At 42.2% G+C, this 26,320-nt stretch overlaps 1 protein-coding gene across 1 annotated transcript in view; it reads right to left on the bottom strand.

The window, feature by feature from the left end:
- chsy1 (chondroitin sulfate synthase 1) overlaps positions 1-26,320 on the bottom strand; it is an 87,127-nt gene that overhangs the window by 56,335 nt on the left and 4,472 nt on the right. The window lies entirely within an intron of this gene.

Below are 26,320 nucleotides of genomic sequence, written 5' to 3'. Positions count from 1 at the left end.
GAATGACATAAGCCTAGCCTGGCATCCTGGTTCTGTTCCCAGCAGCAGGGCTCTAATACAGGGTCAATGATTATCATGTCTTTGCTCTTACACAGCTAAGAGTATCTTGTCTGACACCACAGAAGTATTAAGCTGTCTGTACTACACTGCAACGCCTACAGCATATCACCTTTCAGTCTAATAAATCTAAAACCCCTGCTATTGAATCACTCTCTCTCGCAAGATTACGCAATACACTTCAAAATGCACTTACATCCCTTTGCTTCATCTCCCATGTCACAACTCTGAATTACTGCAGGCTGGTCAACCGCCAGAGTGAGGCATAAATCATGTGGCCGAAGATTATCCAAGCACGATCCCGGGTCTTTTACTCTCCCTCCTTATTTAATTCCGCTCTGTACCGTTAAGTTCACTCTGGATGCCCACCACCTACACATCCTCTATGTCTGTAAGTACAACAAGGATAAGTGCTCAATCTTTATCAGAGGTTTATCAGACAATTAACCTGTCCTGTTTTGAGATGAACCTTCCATTACACCCTTCAAAAAGGCAATTAACCCCAGGGTGTAGCAGTGGAACAAACCCTGCAATTGGCACCATTAAGCAGCCTCAAACTAATGTTTCAGCTATTGACAGATGCTATGCTCATTAATCATTCAAAGGGGATGTGGATAAACAACAGTACATCATTAGTGACTTAGGCTCCATGGTGCTCTTCCATTTGTACAAAGTGTTGCTCCCATGCCCATCCAGATGATTTCAGACTGAAATCAGTCAAACCTGATAGGCTGACATCAGGTTAAGGAAGCACAATGATATGGGAATTATATTAGCATGGGCCAGGGGTCGCAACCCAAATATTAACAAGAGCCTTTTTGTCCCTTCAACTATAATTAAACATGGGGAACCACAACATTATTTCGGGTGGGATAGTGTAGTGGGTAACACCTCTGCCTTCTACACTGTAGACTGGGGTTCAATCCCCACTTGGGTAAGCGCCCTACACTATACCAATAAGAGTCCTTGGGCAAGACTCCCAACACCACCTTCACCTAACCTGTGTAAATGATCAAACTGTAAGTCGCTCTGGATAAGAGCGTCTGCCAAATGCCGTAAATATAAATATAAAAATATAAATATTTCCATTTTACGATCTTGGCTGTAAATATATCTTGGTATGTGCTGTAAGCTTGGGCTAAAAACTATAATATAAACGGAAATGCAGCCTTGCTTTGCTCTGCTTTAAGCTTTAGCTCAGCTATAGCTGCTTTTCTCACATCTCCAGCAGGAAACTTTTCTGCAAAAGTAGAATAGTTTCTTGTAAAATGTCTCTCAAACTTCGACTTTCTACAAGGCTAAATTTAGCCTGTCATTCACCAGCTTTTTTATAATAATTTAAAAAAGTAAATCATTTTTTGTGATCAAGCACTAAAGTCGCAAAGCTAAAATCAGCTTTTCATGCGTCGCTTTTCTAAATTGTCTATTTTCTGGTTCAATTTCTTTCTGTTCCACCTTCAATGGTTGAGCAGGATTACTTTACTTTAGCCTAAAAATCGAATTCTGCTGTGCAGCCGCATCAGGACAGCAAAAGAGCTGCATGAGGCTCCAGTGTCACACGTTCCAGACCCTGGCGTAAGGCAGTAAAATGCTTAATGATGATCAGCATCAAATTTATGATATTTCAAACCTGTATTTGATCATATTACTGCTCTACAGAAGAGAGCAGAGCATTTAGGCACCACTGGGCTACTGTGCTAAAACTTTTATTAACTTTTATTAGAACTTTATTAATACTGCTGCTGTTATTACTCTGCAGAAATAAGTTTGATTTCTCTAATGATAAATCAGTCTCTGCATGTTCTAAGTGTTTACACATGCACATCAGCAGCCAACACACGTCAGGCTGTGTTCAAAATATCAATATGTTAATATATTGTTGACAAGCTCATGGTGATGTGCATGTTTACACAGTGGCGACCATCAATATTCATAAGCTTACTTTTACACAGGGAGTTAAGTACACATGAAAATATCGGCCCACGGTTCCCATATCAGTGCACCCCTACAATCAAGTTGCTCAGCCAAGCATGCACTGGTATAACAACCTGTAATTGTGCTAAAAAGACTTGGAAGCTCCTGTTGCCATTTCCCTTCAAGTTTAAATTAGTTTAAAATGAGTACAGCAGCAAGTAAGAAGCCCTGTAACAAAAAATAGTGATTTAGTTAATCTCCATTTAAATCTCCCTTCACTTTCCAGTCTGTTTTAAAACTTCTGGCAGCTCCAGTTGCATCTAAATGACCCAACCTGAACATCTGGAATAAAAGCTTTATTAAATTGTCACAAGTTTCACCACATGATTAAACTGTGGGCTTTCTTGGCACCACGTCTTCTGAGTTCCACTTGAACTGAGCTAAATGCAAACCCACCTCAAGCGAAAACTGAAACACCAAGAAGTCACATTTGCAATTAGAGGAACGGGAAGATGAAAAGAGGGCTGTGTATTGGCATTCTGGTCGAGATGGTGGAGAGCTGAGAGGAAGAGGGAGTGTCTGGGAACAGCCGGCTGCCACGCTGCTCCAGCCCGAGCGGTGTGGAGAGACATGCTGACATCAGCACAGGCCCGTCGCCAACTCGACCTCTCTCTCTCTCTCTCTCTCTCTTTCTTCTCCCTTTTTCCTTTTCCCCTCTCCTTGCCCACTTTCTCAAAAGATCACTCCTTATTTAGCTGCTTTCTAGTCTCCTCGGCTTTGCTTTCTCTTGTCCACTCCTTTCTTCCCATATCCACTCAGTCACTTAGTCGCTCATTCGCGGCTTTAGCTTTCCTTTTCACTTTTCTCTCGCCATCCTCTCTTACCTGCCTCTCTTGTTCCTCTGTCCTTCGCTCCTCTCAGCCTCTCCTGTCTTTAGAACTTCAATGGATTACCACAGATCAAAGGAAATGGGAAAAGAAAAGAAAAAACCCTACAGAGCCACACAATGAAAGATCACAGAAATATCAATGAAAGATCACAGTATCCAATTTTGAAATATCAAAATGTCTGAGATTTCACCAGACTTCAAAACGCCTGAAATATCATCTTCATAGCATCAAAGTATCGTGGCAAAAATTAGAGCAGGCCTTTATTCTAACTCGGAACGGTGCTACCGCACATTAACCTTAGAGATGTCCCGATCCGCTGGAGCTGATTCGGATACATCAATGGATCGAGCATCGGCTAAAATGAGCCCAGCTGTCAAGATGGTGTCCAAAACTGACATGAACAACAACCTGTAGCGATCTGCAGGTCTGCAGTGCGGAACTACTTTAGTGCGAACTAGCCGCCTTTCACGTAAACACAGGTATATCAAAATGTGAACGTGTGGCTATTGAGTTTCTGCCAGTTACCACAAGCAACATGCCACCAAATCCTTTTCCCCTCCCCCTGCCCACTTTCTGGAAAAATCACTCCATATTTATTTAGTTTCAGTCTCCTCTGCTTCGCTTTCTCTTGTCCACTCCTGTCTTCCCATTTCTGCAACACTTTCACTTGCAAGTCATTTTTCACTTGCAACTGGCTAAAAACAAAATCGTTTTTGTGCCTTGTAGTGTTCCAAAAGCTAGCTGGCTTATGGTGAGCAACCTGAATTCATAGTGGATATTTCATCATTTAAATAAATAAATAAATAAATAAATAAATATCCTAAGTGCACACTGCTGAACACATATCAAAATATTAAAAGTGATTTTACTGCAGTATTTTAAAGTAACTGACTGCCAGATCATCAGATCAGTCAATCAAACTGATGTTTTAAGTCAATATTATAAATTCTAAATTAAATGCAAACAAAAAGCAAACATTTATAAGGGCACATTAAGCACATACTTAAAGCATCCTACCTAAAATATCTGGCTGTATCATCTATAAAACCCCAAAGCTTAGATTTGACTTATCTGCCAATGCTCGGCTTGGAAAAGGGGGCAAATAACCTTTATCGGGGCATCCCTATATGAGGGTATCACTACACTGGAGTGATTGTGTCCATCTCCGAAGAGTCTGTGATTGGAGATGACATACATTGGCCACATGTCTATGCCGGCTAATACTAATTTTGTACAATCAAATCAAATGTCAGCTTTTAAATAGCCTGCAGAGAAAGCACAGCTAGCTGCTTTAAAATAAGAAGAAGAGCACCAGGAGACAACTGATTGACCAAATTCTTCATTCCTTCTAATGATCTGTTCTGAAAACACTACCTACTGTTCACACTTAAATCAAATATTTATCAAGCCTTCAGACCTCCGCATCAAACTGTGCGGTTTAATGATGTGAAATTCTTCAAACAGCTTGAAAACATGGATTAAAAATGACAGACTTCATTACTTTAATTGAACGCTGACCTCTGTGGTCCGTCTCTCGAAGTGAATAAGGTCAACACAACAAGAGAAACATCCACATTTAGCTCAGCTGGCAGGTAGCGCAGGAGACGAGAATTCAGCACTGACTGACAAGAAAATAAGAAAGGGCCGAGACAAACCGCGTCAAACGAGCAGAAGGAGGAAAGTGAAAACAGGAAAATTGAGCCACTCAAATAGCTCTGGAAAGTGCACTGAGTCACCTAATAAGCTTGGCGGTGCAAATGAGAGGTACAAAAGGCACACTAATGGACTTCCTCCGCAAAAAAAGTGTCAAACAGTAACAAACTGCTGTGTACGTGGCCAACAAAGCACCGGCCTAAACACAGGAAGAGAGGAGGCACGAGAGTGCCGAAGCACTCGCCTCTTATTGACGTGACCTTCTCGGCTATTGCGTTATCTTTCAAGAAGGCATCATCATGAGATGCATTGATTAAAAAAAAAAATCATCATAAAGTCACAAACATCAAAGCACAACTCGCAAAGAGCATTTAAAGTGAACTGAGCAGCAACGCCCAGTTTCACTACCGAGTGTGAAATACACGGTTCAAACGTACACAGTTTCACCTGCACCGCAGACCCAGTCGATCAGCTGTTTGGTTATCGCATGTTCAGTCTCCCAGTTTCGCTTCTTATGTTTAGCGCTGGAGCTACAAGGCTAACATTACTTGCAAACACAGGAAGTCATTTAGATCATCCAAATCTTCAGTGAGTACATTCACAAATTTCTCCAACTGCGTCCAAGCCTTCACTAAGGTGTAGCAGATGTTTCTGAACTTGTATAGTCACCCATTGGTAAGCTAGTGAGACCTTATGGAAGACCTGGACGTGGTCTTAGCAGGTGTAGAGAAGTTTGGGGGACGTATTTACAAAAAAGATTTGGGTGATTATTGACTGTGTTAGCCAGGCTGCTCCAGCACTAAAAAAAGCTAAACTTGGGACACCCACTGCGTCTCGGCTGATGGAGTAAACAGAGAATCGAGTAAAGTCTCTGGAAGCGTATAGTGCAATATGGTGGTCACAACACTCTGCATTCAAAAAAGTGACTACTACCGACTTTCAGAGCTGCACTGGAGAAAACGACCGTAGTACAGCAGTGTGATCGCGTTTAGCAGACAGGATGTTATTTTCACTTCTCTTTGGCGTCCGCAAGAACTTTAACACATTAGCCTATGCTCTCAAAGTGACACTGATAAGCAGTTAAGCCTAGCTCTTTGTCTCTTCAATGACAATGTCTTATTAGCCAGGGTCGTCTAGGGCACTGGGAGAATCTAACGCTGTGCTGGCATTAATGCAGTGATCCAGCAGATGGGTAGGAAACCAGAGGACAACCAGGCCTGCTTAACCAAGCCAATACATTACACTCAATTTCATTACTTTTTTTTTATTGCAACAGTTCATCAATGGTTTGGGACAAAACTGTATACACTCCGCCCCCTTTAACTTCCTTAAAATGTACCTGAAGTGCGTCTGTAGCTAAAGAAATGTGTCTAAAGGCTTGTAATAGGTAGTGTTACTTAGAAAAATGGACAAACGAGGACTATGCAATGTATTTTTTGCTCCAGTTTTTAGACAGCAAGTGTTTATATAGATTTAGAAACCACATAAGCAAGTCTTTGAGCTTAAAACCTTAGTGTGGACTGAAGTATCTGCTGATTTAGGCCCAGCGCTAAAGTATGGAACATTCAAGTTGACGTGTTAGTGACACCAGCCTGATGGCTCCACTGCAGAACTAGAGATTTCAGACACCAAATACATCTGGCTGGAACTGAATATGTATAGTATTCAGATATTCATTCGTTGGGTAGTTATTCCGTTTTGAATTTTAGGATTCAGGTATAAATAAAGGCAAACCGCAAAGCACGGTGACGGTCAGGGTTCTCGTAAGAAACTTGGGTGACTCAAGATTCTGGTCCATATGCAGTTTTATTTTTTCTTTACTGAACACAGAACCAAACACAGCCTCTTTAGCCCTATCAGCTAAAAACACAGGCCTCTGGAACCTCGTGTTCAGCCCTTCAATGTGTAAGGTCTTGTACAAATTAACCTAAAACCTCCCAAAAAACTTTCTCTTTAAAAAGCTTCACTACTTACAACGGGGAGTAAAGAGAGCACACAGTGCCCTGCCGTACTGGACCCTTACTTGGGCCAGGGTGTATGCCCAGCGCCCTGGAGTGAGGCCCTGCTGTGAGGAAAGCAGCTAGCCTGGAGATTCTGATTTTACAGTGGATGCGCTTTCAACCCTCTCCCTGTAGGGTGAAGCTATGAATATTCACTGTTGGTAACGACCGAAGCCTCAGCGCCCACAGAAATGGTACTCAGGACAGCACTAAAATGGAATAAGTGGAAAGTTGCCCAAGTTGTTGTGTTTTTGTTTGTAGAGCCATGACTGTAAAAGTCAGGCCAAGGTTACAGATCCATAATTACCCATAGGTCATTCTCGTCAGATTAGACTTCGCCTCAATGTGCTGAAATCTGTACTGAAACAGGGAACAGTGGTGAATGCCAGGTTAAACCAAGATGCCTCCTTGGAGGCATCTGGCAACACCGCAAAAAACCCATAGCGATGCTTCACTGCTCACTCTTCAGCACCTACTAACAATATCCATGATATGCTCAGAAATGCACATTCTGACAATTTATCATAATAACAGTAAATATCGTCACATTGTCCACACATACCTCCATGTTTGGCTAGGAGTCTTATTTAAATGGTTAGCTCATGGATTTGAGGCACGTAGTGTGCACAGGGGCTGGACCTTACAGGCAGATAGACACTTAGACTGTGTGCTTGTGTGTGTGTGTGTGTGTGTGTGTGTGTGTGTGTGTGTGTGTGTGTGTGTGTGTGTGTGTGTGTGTGGGGCAAGGTGGCTCCAAACCACAAAAGTAACCATAAGGCAGCTAAATGCTAGCCAGTCACTTCCCCTCTGCATTCCAGCAGGGCCCAGACACACTCAGCCTGAAATGGGAGGGGAAACGTCCCCAAATTACCTGAAAGCCAGATTTAAACAATTTCAGGAATAAATAGGAGTAATGGGCAAAACTGACCCCATACCGAGTATCTGAACCCCTGAACTGAGTGCAGGCCCCAAAACAATAACAGGTTTCATTCCAAAACACACTATACATCAACCAGCCATAAAATTAAAACCACTTCCCTCTCTCATTCTCCCTTTTTCCAGCTCCACTGACCACACAGACGTACTGTGTAGTTCTACAATCACAGACCATAGTTCATCTGTTTTTCTGCATACTTTGTTAGCCCCCTTTCACCCTGTTCAATGGTTAGGACCCCCACAGGACCATCACAGAGCAGGTATTATTTGAGATCATTCTCAGCGCTGCAGTAACACAGATATGGTGGTGGTGTGTTAGTGTGTGTTGTGCTGGTATGAGTGGATCAGACACAACAGTGCAGCTGGAGTTTTTAAACACTGTGTCCACTCACTGTCCACTTTATTAGACACCCCTAACTTGTTAGTCCACCTTGTAGATGTAAAGTCAGAGACGATAGCTCATCTGCTGCAGCAGTTTGTGCTCGTCATCAGTGGTCACAGGACGATGCCCACAGGACGCTGTGGCTGGATATTTTTGTTTGGTGGACTGTTCTCAGTGCAGCAGCGACACAGGTGTTTAAAAACTCCAGCAGCACTACCGTGTCTGATCCACTCAGACCAGCACAACACACCACCACCATATCAGTGTCACTGCAGTGCTGGGAAAGATCCACCATCTAAGTAAGACCTGCTCTGTGGTGGCCCTGACTACTGAAGAACAGGGTAAAAAAAGTATGCAAAGAAACAGATGGACAACGTGCTCCAGTCAGTGGAAGCAAAAACAATCAAAAAGGATTACTTCCTACTCTGCAAAGCCGTCCATGTATGTCCCCAAACAAAGCCAACTAGCTAAACCTCCTTCTTATATTTGATCTCTCCATAAGCAGCTATCTATGACTCATTCGTGAAAAAACCGAGGCCTCTCTTATAATAACAGCAGCATGTGTTACTAAATTAACTGTTGAAATGTTAGCTAAATTTAAACTTTCGTATCTGCTGAAACCACAGCAAACAAACGCCTTTGATGCTATCGCTACAGTATAAGTCCCTTGAAACTCTTAACAATGAGCACTCAGTCAACCAAGCTCAATCAGCGAGCCAGCAAGGGACGGTGACTGACTATTTCGCTCATAAAGAGCTTTTCGCCGAGAGCTAGTATGCCATTAGGAGCCGCAAACCTCGATACAGGCCCTTATGCTAACTAGCTGTTAATGGGGTGCAATGGACCAGTGAGTGGCTAATGGTAAGAGCCACACTACTCGCTGAAACAACTTTCTGAGGCTGCATCATTCTGGAAAGCCATTCACATCACTTTATACTCTGTGCTATTTAGGGGCATGGGAAGGTCATCGTGGTCACCTATAGGCTTATCCTCTTAATCCAGCTACCAAGGCTAGGAACGCGATCCCTGAGCGACCGAAATAGAATCCCTCTCAGCTTCCAACCAAAACACAGCAGGGCCTACTGAGATCTACAAGGTGTCCCTTTTAATCACACAGGCCTCAGGGCCAAGACCAGGAGCAAAAACAATCATTGACAATCAAGGGCCATTTTCTGCTGGCCTTGGCACTCAGAGAACTCCTGACACCTGTAAGTGTGGGATGGAGGGGGAGGAGGAGGACAGCAGAACCTTCAACCAAGCTCTCCTTCCTGCCTTGGAAAAGCCAGCATGAGCATGTCAACCGCAACACGTATGAGACAGAACGTGGAACACAGGACACGCTGTGAACGAACACACACACACACACACACACACACACACACACACACACACACACACAGTCTAGAAAGGATTAATAGGAACAAATTGAATTGAGGCAGCAGGTTAAAGGTACAGAGGTAGAGTACAGCGGCTGAAATAAAAGAGGTACTATGGCAGCGCCACAAAGGGCCTCTTGTTTGGAAGGTTTCTAAAGTGAGAGAGCAACGGAGAGCAAAAGAGAGAGCTAGCGCTAGCGCCTATTTGGCAGCAGGCGCAGAGGGAAGGGCCAGGCCTTAAGCTGACGAGGCTCAGACGTGGAGGAAGCAGAAGCCGCTGATATTCATTAACTGTGCTCTGGCACGTCTGCCGGCTGGCATAGCGATGGAGACTGCCCTGCTCGAGCCGCGCGTGTAACGCCGTGTCTACGCTACAAATCCGGCTTCTCGGTAGCTCCACAAATCCCAGGCCCACCCCAGCCGACATGCTGTAATCCTGCCGTGCTGCTTAGGATCCTACCAAACAGGGACACCTGACCTATATAGTGATATTAGTGATATTACACAGGCATCTGTGCCTCAGGAGCTTTGTCAGTTTGCAGCCTGTACCTGGCACTGTGCCACACACGCTGGTTTCTAAAGCATCTCATGCTTCAGGCGCTTTACCACTGAAAGATAAGATCTCATGCTTCAGGCGCTTTACCACTGAAAGATAAGATCTCATAAGTATATGGTAGAGTAGGCACTTTAACAATAAGATGTTTTTTTTAAGATTCAGGTACATAGCTTACTCATCTAAACTCGATGCTGCTCACAAATGAACAATAACTGAGAAAAAAAAGGACATTAGAATATTATAATCACCATATTGGTTTTAAAATAAAGTGACACCAAGACGTTCAGCTTTATCCCAAATACAGTCACTCAGCCTAAGAATGTTTGCTTCTTTACTTCTGCACCAGAGCTACAAGAGATACTAATGTGATGTAGCTGACAAGCAATGCAGGTGCACAGCAACTCATTAGAATCAAGTAACCCCTAAGGCATCACACACTTGCCTCAAACCATGTCAAGTTGATATGTAATTCCAAATAGACTTGCTTATGTGGTATCACACACTGTAGAACAGGGTTGTTCACACAAAGGGCCAGGTGTGGCTTCAGGTTCACACTCCAACAGGCTGAAGCACACCTGACTCCACTTGTTAAACCAGTTGGTCTTAGCCTTCAAACATTTTATCATGCGACCTCCCGCGTTATTGGACCTGCAGCCACACCGGCCCTTTTGCGGATAAGGCTGGACACCCGTTGAGCGATATACCGACCGTTTAACACCTGGTCACTTCATGCATCTTGAGTGCCAGGAATATAACTGGATGAGGCCAAGACATTAAAATGCAAATGTAAAAGCACCCGACAAATCCGATCGATCAAACCCCTTCCGATGCATGTGAGCTACGTTATAGCAGCGTAAACCCATCTGTCTCTCCAAGATACGGTCAACAACCTAAACCCCTCGCAGTACAACCGACACCTTGTCCAGCACAACCGAAACTCCCCCAGTGTCTGCAAGGAAGATGGTCATGAATGATGGACATGGTTGGGGACCACATCAAACCAAATGCTTAACAGCGATATGGACAGACACAACTGTGCAAAACAGTACAGATGACCTAATGAACAACCGGTTACTGGTTGCTAAGTAACGAAAGGATTTGCATATTCCGTCTCAAACAGAAATCGGACAATCCAACTAACTGGAGAAGCCACTATCAAATGTAAACACAATTTTAGCAGAGAACAATCCAGATAACAGTCACATTAAGTGACCAGGTCTAAATAGGGTCACTGTTAAAAAAAACCAAACACTTAAAGCCTGAATTTTGCCTGTATTTGACCAATTCTATACATATTTCTATCTAGATTAGTTTAAAACGAGAGAACTAAATTGAAATGACTTCACATTCTACGTTTAGACTTGCCAAAATCAACTGAATGGAGTTTAGATTTGGGCAATATAATGATAATTTATGCTGTTGTGCTAAATAAAGTCACTATGGTTTTCTGAGCATATAACTTAAACAGCACCGACCAACTAAGTTTTATTACAGAGAAAGCTAAATTTGTCCGATTTAATTGTAATGTGTATAGAGCAGAAATAATTTGGCCGCACTCACAGCCTTTGAACAGTTTGAGAACTTTTTTTTTTTTTTTTAATTGGCCCTTCTGATTCTTTTGTTTCTTCCAACTTAACCAAATATTGTGATATTACATTTTTGCTATGTGTCTTTGTAAGTCTTCACCAGATGCTACGATTTGAGAAAGGATATACTTTGATATTAAGCACCTTAAGCTCACTAATATGCAGAGAGAGGCACCAGCACAAGTTTCCTCAGTTCAGGGCAGAATATAAATGAAGCAGGACCAGCAGCCTCCATCTAGCAGTCACATTTACAGCCACTTGTGACATGACAGACCCACTCGAGACCACAACAAGCCACTGGCTGTTACCACTCACAACCTGGATGGAGCCCTGCTGCTTTTCTTCAGAACATCACAGCAAGCCGTGTCCTCAGATACCCCCAATTACTATGGGCATAATATGGCACAGCTTGAACCTACACTTGGCAGTGGAAACAGTAGCTGCCTCTTTTTTAGCTTTCCCAGGAGTCTGAGGTTGATGGCCTGAATCCCTATATGCACTTTCTTTGACAAAATCATGGCCATATGAGTTAGGGGTCTCATGTTTTGAGGCAGTATACCATCATATTACTCACAAATACAAATAAAACGGTCACATTTTACAGTAAATAAACTGCCTAAATAAATAAATAAATAAATAAATAAATAAATACTCTCAGTAATGACACAAATACAGGTGGGCGATACAGTAAAAACCTAATATTTAAACACTTCACAATACTCAGTATGTCCTTATATTGGTTTTCAGACATCTCATAAATTGGAGCTCTCAAAATATTGTCTCACTTTAAAAACCTTGATCAATACCTACGAATATTGCCATCTGTATTCAACATCTCACACAATGAAAACAGGTCTTATTGACCTCTCTTTGTAATCATGCACTTGGGAAGTGCTTAAGTACTAACAATATCTACAATACGCTCAGAAAAGCATATTGTGACCATATTTATCCTGATAATGAGAAATACCACATTAGTGTTATTCTTAGTAATGGTCTTAACCACTTCAGCATAATATATTGGAAACCCCAGCTACCCTTTATAGTGTGCGATCATTTAATGAACAATAGACCAAAAGAAATGGCCCACAATGACTTAAAATAAAGCCTCTGTGCATGAACACACAGTAAATCTGGCTTCTCACATACAGACACCATTTAAGACATACAAGATGCTGTTACAGCAGGATTGATGTACAAAATGTGGGTCTTGGACCGTTATTAGAAAGGAAGTGAAGAACCGTCATTTTCATGTCATAAGACCCTCTTGGCCAACTTTGTGACTCAAAATGAGACAACACACAGAGACACACACAGACACACACACAGAGAGAGAGAGAGACACACACACACACACACACACACACACACACACACACAGAGACACACACACAAAATTCTGTCTGGAGCGCCAGAATCAGGGCTGGACCAAGAACACCCAGCATAAAGGAAAAGAAACATTAAGAAGCAGGCAATAGAGACAAGAAACACCCTAAACGCTAAGTCCCAAACAAATGACAGTGTAATGGTAAGCATCATGATGGATCGCCTGCAGTCTAACAGTAAGGACATCTGAGGGAAGGACACAGCCCGAATCACTCAAGAGCTTTCATACAATGTCCAGCCCACCCAGCAGCTCCAAGGCCATGCCTGGAGGACTGCACTTAAGACCTGTTTTCAAAATATGGAATGTCTTGCATTCGACAGGACTGTGCAAAAGTCAAAGACCACCCTTGATTTGTTTAATGTACAATCAAAATGGTCATCAAGTACAAATGACCATTAAAAGTACAAGTTAGCAACTTTATTACAACTTACTTTCAGTCTCTCAAAGAATCTGCAGACACAACTCCAAAGCTCAGGCTTAGAAGTTGGTCGATCGTTTTCTGAAATAATCGAGCACATTCAGGGACGTTGACGTCTGGCCTCTGGGGTGGTCAGTCCATTATTTAGCTTTTGTTTGATATGTCCGTCTCCTTTTGATCAGCAACAGATCCTTTCAGAACCATAGCACTGAGTGGTCTTCTCACAGTGGAAGGATAGACAGAAACACCTGTGGATGTTTTCAGATCTGAAGCAGCTTGATTTTCTCCTCTCGCTCAGAGATGAAAGTTTGTGTGATGGGGCAGTTTTGGTGTCTATTAGATCTTGCAGGTGGTTGTTAGGAGTCCTGTGTGACTTCTGTGCAACTTTTAACCATCAACTCAACAAATCTAGCTTTGAAAACTCCTGTTTTTTTCCAATTACTCTCCTTGACTTTCCCTTCAACTCCCCGAAAATATCTCCTGAAAAATGAATTATTTGAATTTAATAGCTGTTTTGAGTGTAAATCAAGCAAATAATGGGTAGTCTCTGACTTCAGTACTGTACATGTAACACATGCAGACGTTTCACCACAAGGATGACATGAATAATAGCAGGACCGTGTGAAATCTGCATCACGGTAATGCATACCATGGTCAAAGGTGCTGAGCAAGCAGTGCAAGAGCGAAGCCTTCTTTTCCAAAGAAGAAGAGTCCCGGCTTAAATATAAACAGCTTAACAAATGTGAAGAAAGATAGGAAACGTGGAAAAAAGAGACCCGAAATAAAACAGATCACAGCAGAACTCTGGCCTCTTAAGCTCTAAAGTGGACGCTCATACAATTTACAGCTAATGAACCCGTTGACTCAAGAGCCCTTTTTGCTGGATGTCACGTAAGCCACACAGAGGCAGCGTTTCAAGCCTCTTTCTGAACTCCACAGAACAGGCCAAGCTCTTTAACCTCTGTTTGTATTTATTTCTGAAATAAAACCAGTAAACATTTATTTGCTTGTTGTGACCCTAATTTTAGCCTCCTGCTCAAGAGCAACAAAATGACACATACATGAGTCCAGCAGCCACAGGATGTCTGAAAATACACGAGGCAGGCCACATACACTGCTGCTAGCTAGGGCAAAAAGAAAAAAAGGGAGAGCACGGTTGGGACGGAGGCAGACAGCAAGACAACTCCGACCGCTCACTCAAAACACAGACAAGATGAGGTGTGTCACTTTTAGCTGCCTCTCTCAGGACTGTCTAAAACGCTTGAAGACATATGGCTCCATAAATAGGTGTAATGGCACAAAACTAGAGAAAACTAGAGAAAGATGGCACAAAACTAGAGAAAGTACAGAAATGGGTTTTAAAAAAAAAAAACGGCTCAAGGCCGGTGAATCCCAAACCTGTAATAAACCTCTTGGGTTAGCACACTGGACAAATCACAGGGCAAATTAAAGCTACACTATTTATGTTACGGGGATTTGGAGACCTCTCTGGTAGAAATGTGTAACTGCAGGCAACATGTGATTATGCTTTGGCCACTTACCCCCATTGAAAGAGTATTCAAAGAAAACTGAAGGACATGTCATGACTCCATGGACATAAGTGAATTATGCATTAAATGTTATTAGGCACTGAAGTTGTAGACGATGATTAATTGTTACCAAAATAATTTAAGTGTCTTTTGTTCATATTACACAACTAAAAGTCTAAAGCAGTTAAACTGGCTTTTTTAGCTTTTCTGCTCTTTACTTAAACAAGATGCACTGCACTGTAGTGTGTGCAACAAGTGTCTGCAGTTACCTCGAGTCAATATTTCCCCCAATTGTGTTATAGCACAAACTAGAAACTAGGAGAGTGATTTCATTCATTTGCATTCATTTGGGTCAGGGTATCTGGTGAAAGCATATCTGACTCACATTATGCAATATAAAACTACAATGAGGAAGTGATGTAATAACTGTGGCAGGCCTAATTGTCATCTGTATAATGTAGATTTTTTATGTTTCTGGGACCTAAACATCAAGCTGGATTTTCTTTTTGAGCCTTTGTGTGACATTAATGCGCAAAGATGTATGATGTGGTCTGAAGAACTCCTGACCTGACATCTCTCACTTTTAGTTCATTATTTCAGGCGTTAAAATTTCACATATATAAGTAATTGTAACAAAAAAAATCGTACATAGCGCAGCCTCAGTGAAGCTCTGTGCTTCAGATATGAGCAGGGTTGTGGGCCCGGTGAAGAGGCAAGGCAAGTTCAGAACAAGCTGAGACCCAATTAGTGAAGTGGACGTGAAATAAGTAAGAGAAGGACGTTTTAGTCTTACAATTTGCACGTCCCCTTATTTGGGGTGCAGTTTCCATCTGGAAGAAGCCCCCGTAAAGTGTGGTCACACCCGAATTTTGCCTCGCTATTTTCTTCCCCAGGGTGGAACAATAAATATGGGCAGCCATGATGTGTTGTGATTTCTTAGGGAGCACAGTTCAGTGAATAGCTTAGATTAAAGGGGGATTCCAACGATTTGAAATTCCTGCTCGATTGAATCATTAAGGTGTAAACAAAGTCCGTCAGAGTGGTTTGCGCCACTCTAGAAAAACACACTCGAGGTATCAAACACAATTAAAAGGGCCATATTATAAAATCTCAACAAATCTGTGGTCCAGCTGTTTTTTTTTAATACTGTACATCTTGCCATGACCTCTACTGGTCACTGTTTATTCAAAACTGCCAAAACTATGGCAAAAAGTAGGCACCGAATAATTTCTGGTGGGTGGATCATTGTTGGGGAGGGGGTGTGAGCACACATTACATTGCAGTGCATGCTGGACACTGTAGTGCAGCTCATGGTGAAATGGGCTCTTATGGATTATTAACAGAAAAACAGTATCATTTTGCTGGCCAAGTAGGATTGTGCCACAGGCCTGTCTTGACCAGTGGGCCTTGTGTTTGACACATGGGCTCTAAAAAGTCTGACTGTCTGACTGGAACCAGATGTCTGAAGACACAAAGCTCCCTTACAGAAAGTTATAACACGATATGCTTACATATGCATTGCCGAATATGATGCCTGACACTTCTGGGGCTGATATCCACTCAGGGAGGTACACACAGCGTGTTGCACAGCAGAAGAATAAAAACAGAAAAAAATAAAATAGCAAAATAATCTTTACATATCAGCTGAATTTTACAGAAATTTTGAAAAAATATCAGCGGAATTTCCCTCTGACTGGATAATTTTGTTTGTTTTCAACTTCAAGCCACGCTGTTTGCTAAAAATATAATATTGCAATATTTGAAGACATTTGTACGATACATAATGTTTGACAATATTTCAGTCCAGTCTGGAGCACTGCTTGTAACCAGAGTGGGAATGAGTGGAGCGAACCTGCTGCAGGATAAAGAGGTGGCATATGTAAATATCCTGGTTTTTGTGACATCACAGAAACAATTTATTCAAATTTGGCTGTTTCTGCCACGCATGTATGAGCTCTGGAGTGAATGATTCATAGTGATGTTTATATAACTACATCAAACTCTTAATTTAACTATTGTTTAATATTGGCCCTTTAATGAAAAGTGTAGTTCTGATTATATGCTCAGAAAAGTGTAACAGTTCTTCCACAGAAAGGCGAGACCACAGCCCACCAGCTTGATGATGCACAAAATGAACTGCTACCATAGGTGAATTCCTTTAATGCGTCCTGGAATTTCATTCATGTTCGTTCTGACCACAGTTCAAGGCATGCTGGGAAACAAAGCTAGTGTGAAGATAAGCAACTCTGTGGAAATAACGAAGAAAAATCAGTCATCAGCTCAACAGAGGATTCCTGTATATACACATTTCCCCTTACAGTGTGTCCACATATTCAGAAATCCGAGCATTCTTCCACATATAAACACTACTGGGACAGAGGTTTTCATTCTGGTCAACTGTGCTTTGAACTGGCCAGAGCAGCCTGGTTTTCCGAGCTGGTAGAGCAGGCTCGTATTTTTGCCTGACGCCCCAAGCTCCCAAAACACTGCAGAGTGCAATAATGACCGATCTCGGATAAATCTCCAAAAAAGAGTCCATGAAAGTCCCACAAAGTACAGGATTGCAATGGCAGTATAATTCTTGGTTTTGCCATGTAGCAAGAAATAAACTCTTTTTTTTGAGTGTCTGAATGTAGCGGCATTGTAGAGTACACATGTGGGAGGATCGCTTCCTGTGGATTGTTCTTGACCAAAAAAAGGGGGAAAAAAATAAAAAAGAAGGCAAACGTTGTGAAGCACAGGAGAGGACGCAGCGCTCCTGCTGAGGAGATGCATGCACACAAAGCCCCACACAAAAGTCCCCTTGTGGTTTCATTTCTGTTCTGCCGCATCAGCATGTTGATCTAAATCGCGTTCAGCCATTTCCGCAACAGAGTACTTATCCGAGATCAGTGCAATCACAACACTGGAAACTTGCCTTTGGACCCAAGTTTCCTCATCGGATCCAGAGGAGAACAATCCTGTCTCACAGCAGCACTGAAGCATCAATAATAACGCGTTATAGTTGCATCTTCTCTTGAAAAACATGATCCAAACTTGCTTGACACAGCCACCTTCTTAGACAGAACCCCCACGTTAGACGCGTCCGGGTGATGATGCCGTGTTTTTCCCAAGGCAGGATACGCAGCGTGATCATAAACAATACATTAGTCATTATTACAAATGACTAGACTGACTGAAGACACCTAAAAGGGTTCAGTGCAATATAAAATTAGACAATATAAAAACAAGGCCTCAAGAGATGCAGACTAATCCAAGTTTCACGGTGCTGACATTCAAGGCAGTCTCTATTTAACTTACAACTCGAGTGATTTTAAAAGAAAGGGGTTTTAAGAAAAGCTACATAATACAAATACATATATTGTATTACAAAAATCTAAACTACAAAGCCCTTAACAAGAAAGGACGTATGCCGATTAGAGTCTCATCAGCATTAGCAGAAAAATACTGCTATAAAAATATGAACAACTGCATTGAGGGCATGTTAAGAGCTGCGATGCACAACTGGAGTCAGTTCTGATCCGCACCTGAGCCGGGGTACAAAGGGTTAAGGCAGAAATGAAAGCGATCATAAGCATCTCTGAGTCACTCCAGATTAAAGTGATGGGATCAAAATTAAGCTTATTTCACATAATCAGGTGCGAAAGGAGAGTGAGGTACAGAGAAGATTATTCGAGCAGTCATAATTCTTTAAAAAGGAAGCAGACAGATGTTATCTGGTTCCTCTTTTCACAAGGCTAAAGCGTGCTCCGTGTTCATCAGTCACTTATTCACCTTTTCCAGTCCGTCTTGATGCCGTGATGCAGCGGTTATCTATCTAAATGCATAATGTAAATGCAGAGCCATTTAAGATGGAGCAGATATTTGAATGAGAAGCTACATATGAGCAAAACTGCAGCTTCTTCCTCTTTTCCACAGCGTTTTGACTTTGCTTCCAAGCATTTCGACTCACTGGCCAAGAGTCGAGCCCGACTGCCGGACACGGAGTCGAACAATTGTTTCTGTCAGGGTCGACTCTCCATCGGCAGTTTAGGCTGGGTCAGTGCTTTAAACCAATACTGGACAGCTGTGTTAAAACACTACTCATTTTACCGTAATTAAGTCTTCTATTTCTCTGTAATGCTGATCCGTGTAGGTACTAATCCCAATTTCGACATTTCAATCGGTGTTTACGCATTAGCATCGTTATCAGCATCGCCAGCCTTTTCGAGTTGCCCATCACAATAAGAATTAAACAAGCCAAGCCCGTCTTCAGAACCCTGACGGCACTCTGCGCTTTAGCGACTCCAGTCGTTTAGAGCCGTTTATGCTGGGATGAGAGGCCCTGAGAGATGAATAATAAATGATGGCACTTCAAATAAATAGATAGATAAATAAATAAATAAATAAACCTCGCTCAGCCGTACATAAACCCTCAGAAATCATATATCAGGTGCCATGACAACGAAGCCCATTGCACGAGGCGAGGAATGAGGAAGTAAATTAAATGAGGCTTGAGGGTTCCTCTGCATCTCTACACCATTCATCACCGCAACAGAGCTCAACTGACGCGCATTACCTCACTCCATTGCCACACTTTAACAGAACGGCAGAAAGCAGCGGCCTTCTCGGGGTACGAGGCATTTGTGACACTGTGTGATGCAAGTGGACAAACGTATGGACAGAACTCAGTGGCATATCTGTTCAAGCACACGGTTAAAATTCTTCTAAAAGGTTCGAGGTTTGTCATCACGTTTCTACTAAAATGCCAAAAATGAGCACAGATAATGCGGCAAAACACATAAAAGGTTAACCAGTTTAGCTGAATAGGCAGGGATGTTTCAGCAGTCCCTTATTTTCTGCTCCTGCTCAGTTGCAGTCTGAGGTTGCGTTGATCCAGTTTGTTCACTCCCTCAGCAACATTAGAGAGAATTATATAAGTAACCGACACTGGTGTTAGCCTTTAGCCTAGTGTGGACACTAGACCGCTTGCCATGCTTCCCCTTGTACAGGCAGCAAACTGATGCCGTAGCTTTCAGCCATATTTTGTTCTGCTTTTAATTTGCATATTGCAAATATTTTACTTCACACGTTAAAGTTGGTCCTTATTAACTGGAAAGGAATTTCTAAGCAACCAATTTGGTTTCATTAATAAAAAAGATCACTGTAATGTACTGAAACTATGTACTATGTAATGTACTGAAATACTGAAACGGTTGATGATATACATTTCTGGCCACATCACCCATGAAATATACTTTTTTTATGGACAGCATATGGTAAAGTGCCAGAAACCACATTAGCAGGTCAGAGATTACAACTCGACATGGCTTCGACGCAAGCCTGTGATGATTTAGGCGTGCAGGTGGGCAGCTTCTATTACTTGTTAGCTACATTAGCCTCGTAACATCAGAGCGAAACTGAAGAAGCACTAAACCTTTCTGACATATGGAAATCTTAATTTGCGGCCACACTACCACTTTAATATCGCCATATCTCCTGCTATACTGTGGGCAAACACAGAAGCAAGAAAGATTTACAAGCAAGCAGCAGCCAGGAGCTGGTGGAGGGCAATGCCAGAGGAGCAGATTGAAAGGTCCAGGTCTGCATGTGAGCAGTCTGCGGGCAGCTGTAGAGGGGATTCTAGGTGGCAAGGCTTAAGGCAGAGCCAGGAGATGAGCGATTAACCCCTTACTGATGACAACAAGCTCAGCATCCCTGCCTCAGGCCAGCGCTGCTTACTGTGTGCTCTGAAACCTGTGATCTACACTGCACTACAGCCTCAGCACTGCTCTCCTGGACTTCATAACATAGTGCCCTCCAGATAAGGGTTCAGGGAGGAGTCGGAAGGTTGAAGATAAAGGCTAAATGGACTACTCCGTCTTACCGAACACAAAATATTTGACTAGTTTTAGATTTTGTTTTGTTAGAGCGGCACAGTTTAGAGCTGGGCGACGTGGATAAACAAAACTAATATCGTTCAATATTGATACATAACACGATAAACGTCAAATCATTATTTCTTTCAGGTCTGAAGGCTGATTTTCGCTGTTATAAACTATCCTTTATTGTCAGAACACGACACTCAAAAACAGTGGAACATTTCAAAAATCGGTCATGGGAGAGTGGTGGGCTGTTTTAATCAGCTGGAAAAGCACGGCCGCAGTCTTTGTAATAGTCATAATTTAAGAAACAAAAGAATATTTTTTGCTGTCTGGTGGCCTGGCTCAGCTATCCCATTACAAATGCTAAACAAGTGGCCAACGACAGCGCTAAATTGTTTAAATGTCTCAACGACGTCAACTTAGTGCGAATAGCAAACATTAGCTGGCTCGATACATCAGTGATGCATCACACCGACTTACTGCCGTCACTCCTACCGCATCCATATCAGGGCATATCACAGGATTCAGACACCAAAGCCTGGATTTCTCTATTCTATCGTAGTAGTTTAAGGGATGAACGGCAATATATCAACACCAGACCAACGTTCCTCCTTCTTTGTATGTTTAAACTGCTTGTGTGTCTTGTTTGGTCTACAGTGTCATCAATTTGAAGCACTGCTTCAAGTTAGCCTGCTGCTAAAAACAGCTAGCCCGTAAAAGCAGCGTTCTCCACTCTCCAGTGCCTCACAGCTTCCTCAGATTACTTTCGTTTAAATCAGGGCTGTAACTTGGACGAACCCACCTCTGTCTTTCACTTTCGTTGTTTGGGAATGCACCAATACTTAAATATGACTTTTTGAGCGCTGTAACAGCGCTTTAGTTGTGAGTATCAGACGTGATTTAACACTGCTAACGCTTCTACAGAAAGCGGTGAGTTCACTGTAGGTCAACACAGCTACGCCACTTATCTAGTCACTCACACTCAGTCGAAGCAGAACAGATCGCCGGTCGCTCCACTCCAATGGGGACTGTATAACGGCACATTTCAGGCGTTGCTAAAGTATATTTGGCGACCCTTTTTTACTCGTGGCCCAATCCCGCTCTAATCATGTTGGAATACTTGGAAGTGCGCCCTCTCCTGGCGACAGCAGAGTAGTGTCGCTTTCCTTGCCGTAGAAAACACCACCGGGGCTTTGGAAGTGTGATGGTGTATTACATCGAAATTTAACGAACCTTTCGTATCGCTCTTTCGAGGACAAGTTATATTGCGATAATTATCGTTTTCATTTTATCGCCCAGCCCTAGTGCAGTTTCACTTATCTTTTCTTTACCACTATATTTACGGTAACCTATCAAGCAAGTATCAATTATCTTTTGTTTTACAGTAAAAGCACTTCAAAATTTCACCATTTTCATTCTAGTTGCTGTGCAGTACCTATACCATGGCATTACTTCCCTGCGCCTCAGTCATGATGCTAGCCTAGCCGCTGAGCTACAGGCTAAGAAATACAGCCAAGCTAGCATTAGTGTAACTCTTAACTCCGTAAACTAAACATTGGCTCTATCTTTATAGCAGTGAACGGACCCCGGGGATTTTTTTTAGCCTTTCAGCCAGAGAAGAGAGGCCAAACTGAGGCAAGGTGTCTGTTACTTCCTTGCTAACTTTAGCTTTTAGCTTGTTCTCACATCTGACAAGACTTGTCTGTCATTTGAGTAATTAATTCCTTCAGAAAAGGCTCATTTTATCACAGATAATTGCAGTCTGAGGATGCATTATTCCAGTTTGTCCACTCCCTTAGTAACATTAGAGAGAATTTGTCAAAGGAACGGGCAGAGGGTTAGCCTTTAGCCTAGCATGGACGCCAGCACGCTTGCCATGCTTCCCTTTGTAGAGGCCGCAGCCAGACACCAGAAATTTTAGCAATATTTTGTTCTGTTTTTAATCTGCAGAATGCAAATATTTTTTCCAAATTTACCTCACTTTTTAATACAATCCTTAACAACTGGAAATAATCAAAAATTATATATATATATATATATATATATATATATATATATATATATATATATATATATATATATATATATATATATATATATATATATATATATACACACACACACACACACACACACACACACACATACACAGAGACAAACAGACGTGTGTGTGTGTGTGTGTGTGTGTGTGTGTGTGTGTGTGTGTGTGTGTATACACACAATGAAAAATTGGATTTCTCAATATAAATTCTTGGCGTATCTCAGTAAACTAAACATTGATTCTATCTTTAGAGCAGTGAACGGACAAGGTTTTTTTTTTAACCCATTCAACCACAGAAAAGAGGCTAAACTGAGGTAATGTGTCTGTTAGCTCATTGCTAACTTCAGCTTTCAGCTTGTTCTCACATCTGACAAGATTTTTCTGTCATTTAGATCATTAATTTTCTCAGGTAATGATCATTTTACCACAGATATACAGCTGAAGAAAAGCATAGTGTGACATAACATGATGTAATTTATCACAAACAATAAACAGTCATATTCCCACCTCTCCTGCCCTGCATGTTCTGCATGTGTGAACCTTCCATGAGAATAGCGAATGACCTTTTTACTACGACTTCTTCAAGATACTTCCACAATCACCTTAATCAACCTCTCGCTTTCACACCTTTTACCAGCACGACGTCTTGAAGACCACACAAAACATGCACAACAGCCAGGCAAACTACACATCTTCAGGGCATAAGCAAGAAGAATTTTAATTGAATGGAGAACCAGGCCACCATTTTGCAGAGCAAGCTACTTGGTCTTTGAGGTCACTTTATAAGGCTCTGCCTCTCAGAGAACTTGTCGAGACTTGTGAGGCAGTAGGTCCTTGCCGTGTCTAAAGCACTGAAGGCAGAATGCTCCGACGCTAATAGCAGGTTGCCCAGCTGTGCCGTCTCTAACCAGCCCTGCATGGCTGTAATTAAAGCACACATCAAATGCACATTAAAGCCCCCGCTGGTCCCAGGCACAGGGGAAATGCTTTCAGAAGCACAGCCTCCTATTCGGGGCTCGTTCCACCTGCCAAAACCTGCCAGCGATCTATCAGAGGGCCTCTGGTGGCTTTCCAACCTACTAATTTTTCCATTTTGCCAATTCATGAGCAAATCGCGGTCATATTTGCCGTGAAGGATTATGTACATGTCTGCTCGAGTCGGCGAAGATGGAAATAAGGTAATCTTGCCTTGACAGATAGGTTAAGTAGACTAAATGTTACAGGAAGACTTAATGGGGATGAGAAGAAAGTATGCAATCGCGGCTGAAGAAGAGCGAGAAAAGTACCACTTCCCATGCCTGAACATCTTCACACAGCGAGGAAAGGAGAGATGCAGCGAGAAGATCCAGCCAAAGCACTAAAAGCTCAAATGGCATGCCAGTCAGATATCAATACACTTCAACTGCATCCTGGAAAGGTGAGAGCGAAAAACGCCTCCATGAAAACAAAAGCTCAGCTACTGAGACCTTGGCGTTTCAACCACAGTGCTTAAAAGTGAAGAAGAAAGCTGGGGAGTCGTGGAGTACTAGGATTGGCTCGGCCTCTGCATTCAATGACTCGCCCACCCCCGGTCAGAGGTCACTCCTACGAAAGGTCAAAGGAAGACCAGCGCAGAGGACTTTCCCATGAATCGCTGCATGCTGCCTTTTTTCCAATCCTTAACAGGGGTCACTGAATAGCTGAGACTGTCATCGCAGGCCTGATAGTGGACAGTCCATTTAACTCAAGCCTAACAGCTGTAGGGGTTGTGGGAAAACGGTTCTATACTCTCAAAAATGGAGGTGCCAGGGTTCTCTGGAGTGATGGTACCTACATTTAGGGGGCAGTCGTGGGCTGGAGGTTAAGGAACCGACCCTGTGACCGGAAGGTCGACGGTTCGGTCAACTCGGCTGACAGTCCATGACTGAAGTGCCCTTGAGAAAGGCACCTAACCTCCAATTGCGATTTCACTGATACTTGTCAGAATAAGCCTTTATAAATGTTTATCAAGGTTTATGTCAGTCTATATATGTTTGGTAGCCTTGGTAACCAAGCTGCAACACAGGCCTGAAAGTGGACCCTGGATTTAACTCAAGCCAAAACGGTTATAAAGATGTTATATAATAATATAAAGATGTTATATGTTATATAAACAGTTATAACGCTCTAGTACATGAAAGCATTAAGATGCATAAAGATTCTTTGGAGCAACACTAGAACCACTTTTGGTTCCCAAACCAGTCCTCAGGGATCCCAGATGGTTCAAATTTTTGCTCCAACCCAAATCACAATGCATAAGAATAGGGCAAAAATGTGGACCCTCTAGGGGTCCCTGAGGACCAGCTTGAGAAACGTTGCCCTAAAGAACCTTTGGCAATACTTTACTAAAGGGCAACATTCACAAGGCCTACATAAGACACATAAACCAGTGAACATTTGTAAATGCTTATTCCAACAAGCACCAAGGTTGCTTTTACCAATTTTGATAGGATTCAACTTCAGGCACTGTTACAACAACTGACACGTGTTCACAGTAATTCTTTATAAACGCTTATACAGGGCTATGTTTTCATGACAGCTGACATGAACCTACATAAGCGTTCATAAAGGCTTAATCCAACAAGCATCAGTGGCCATAAAGGATGCTTTTGTTGACTCTGATGCTTGTTGGAATAAAACTTTACCATTACCTATGCAGCTCTTTCAGTTACCACAAAAGGCTTTTATAGGTATGATCCTTAACAGCTGAGGTTCTCTAAAGGCAAGCCTGAAAGTGGACAATCCACTTAACTCAAGACAAAATAGTATAGTCTTAAAAATCAATGTTCCATAATGGTTCATTGGAGAGACGTCACAGAGGAACCACTTTTGGTTCCCTAAAGAATCTTTGGAACCCTTTACCAAGGCCAGCATTCGTGAAACCGTATGTAGCCCTTTGTGAAACCTGACATAAACCTATATAGACATTTTAGACTTATTACAATTACACAAGGCTTATTCTAACAAGCATCAAAGCTGCTTTTGGCAATTATGATGTCAGAAAGTAATGTATACAGATTTATGTTAGCTGTCACAAAATCTTCTTTTCTAGAGCCTTACTTCCAAGCCTAGAACCATTTGGGAAATAACCAGGTCTACCCCTAGGCTACCTATATCCACACATATGTAGAGCTGACTAATGCGACATATTTAAAAGAGCTGCTGCGCAACTTAAGCAGTTTTTTTGGGTTTTTTTGGAAAATTAATGTGACTACCAATGAAGACCCTGCACCTCTGAATGAACCTACTGTGAACAAATGAGTTACTGCAGAACATTTGACAGTAAATATTATGGTATCTTGGATTCACCTTAGAATCTTGCCTGTCTTATTCACCTAACAGCTTTGTCGGTTTCCACTTCAGGTCGCCACCAGTAATTCATGCTGCGCATGAATGTATTTATTAGCCCATCTCAACCAACCGCTGACAACTCTTTTTGTGTTGATGGAATCACCCACCACTTAAAACACACACACACTGCACTGGTATACAAGAGAGCTGCGATGGTTAATGGCTGCCAGGGAGGAAAGATGGTGAAGGAAGGAGAAAAAAAAAAAGTTTTTTTCAAAAAGCTGCAACCTATAATTTCCAATCCCTCAAATTGCAGTTCTGCAAGGCTGTTAAAAGAGCTGATTTTAGAACAATGTGCACTAGAAAGCAAGAGTCTGGCAATTGGACTTTGGATTGCGGCAACACTTCTCGCTTTGATCGTT

Source organism: Pygocentrus nattereri, chromosome 15 (genome assembly GCF_015220715.1).
Source record: "Pygocentrus nattereri isolate fPygNat1 chromosome 15, fPygNat1.pri, whole genome shotgun sequence".
NCBI lineage: Eukaryota > Metazoa > Chordata > Actinopteri > Characiformes > Serrasalmidae > Pygocentrus > Pygocentrus nattereri.
The sequence above is the reverse complement of the archived record's forward strand: the minus strand, read 5'-3'. Positions and strand labels throughout refer to the sequence as shown.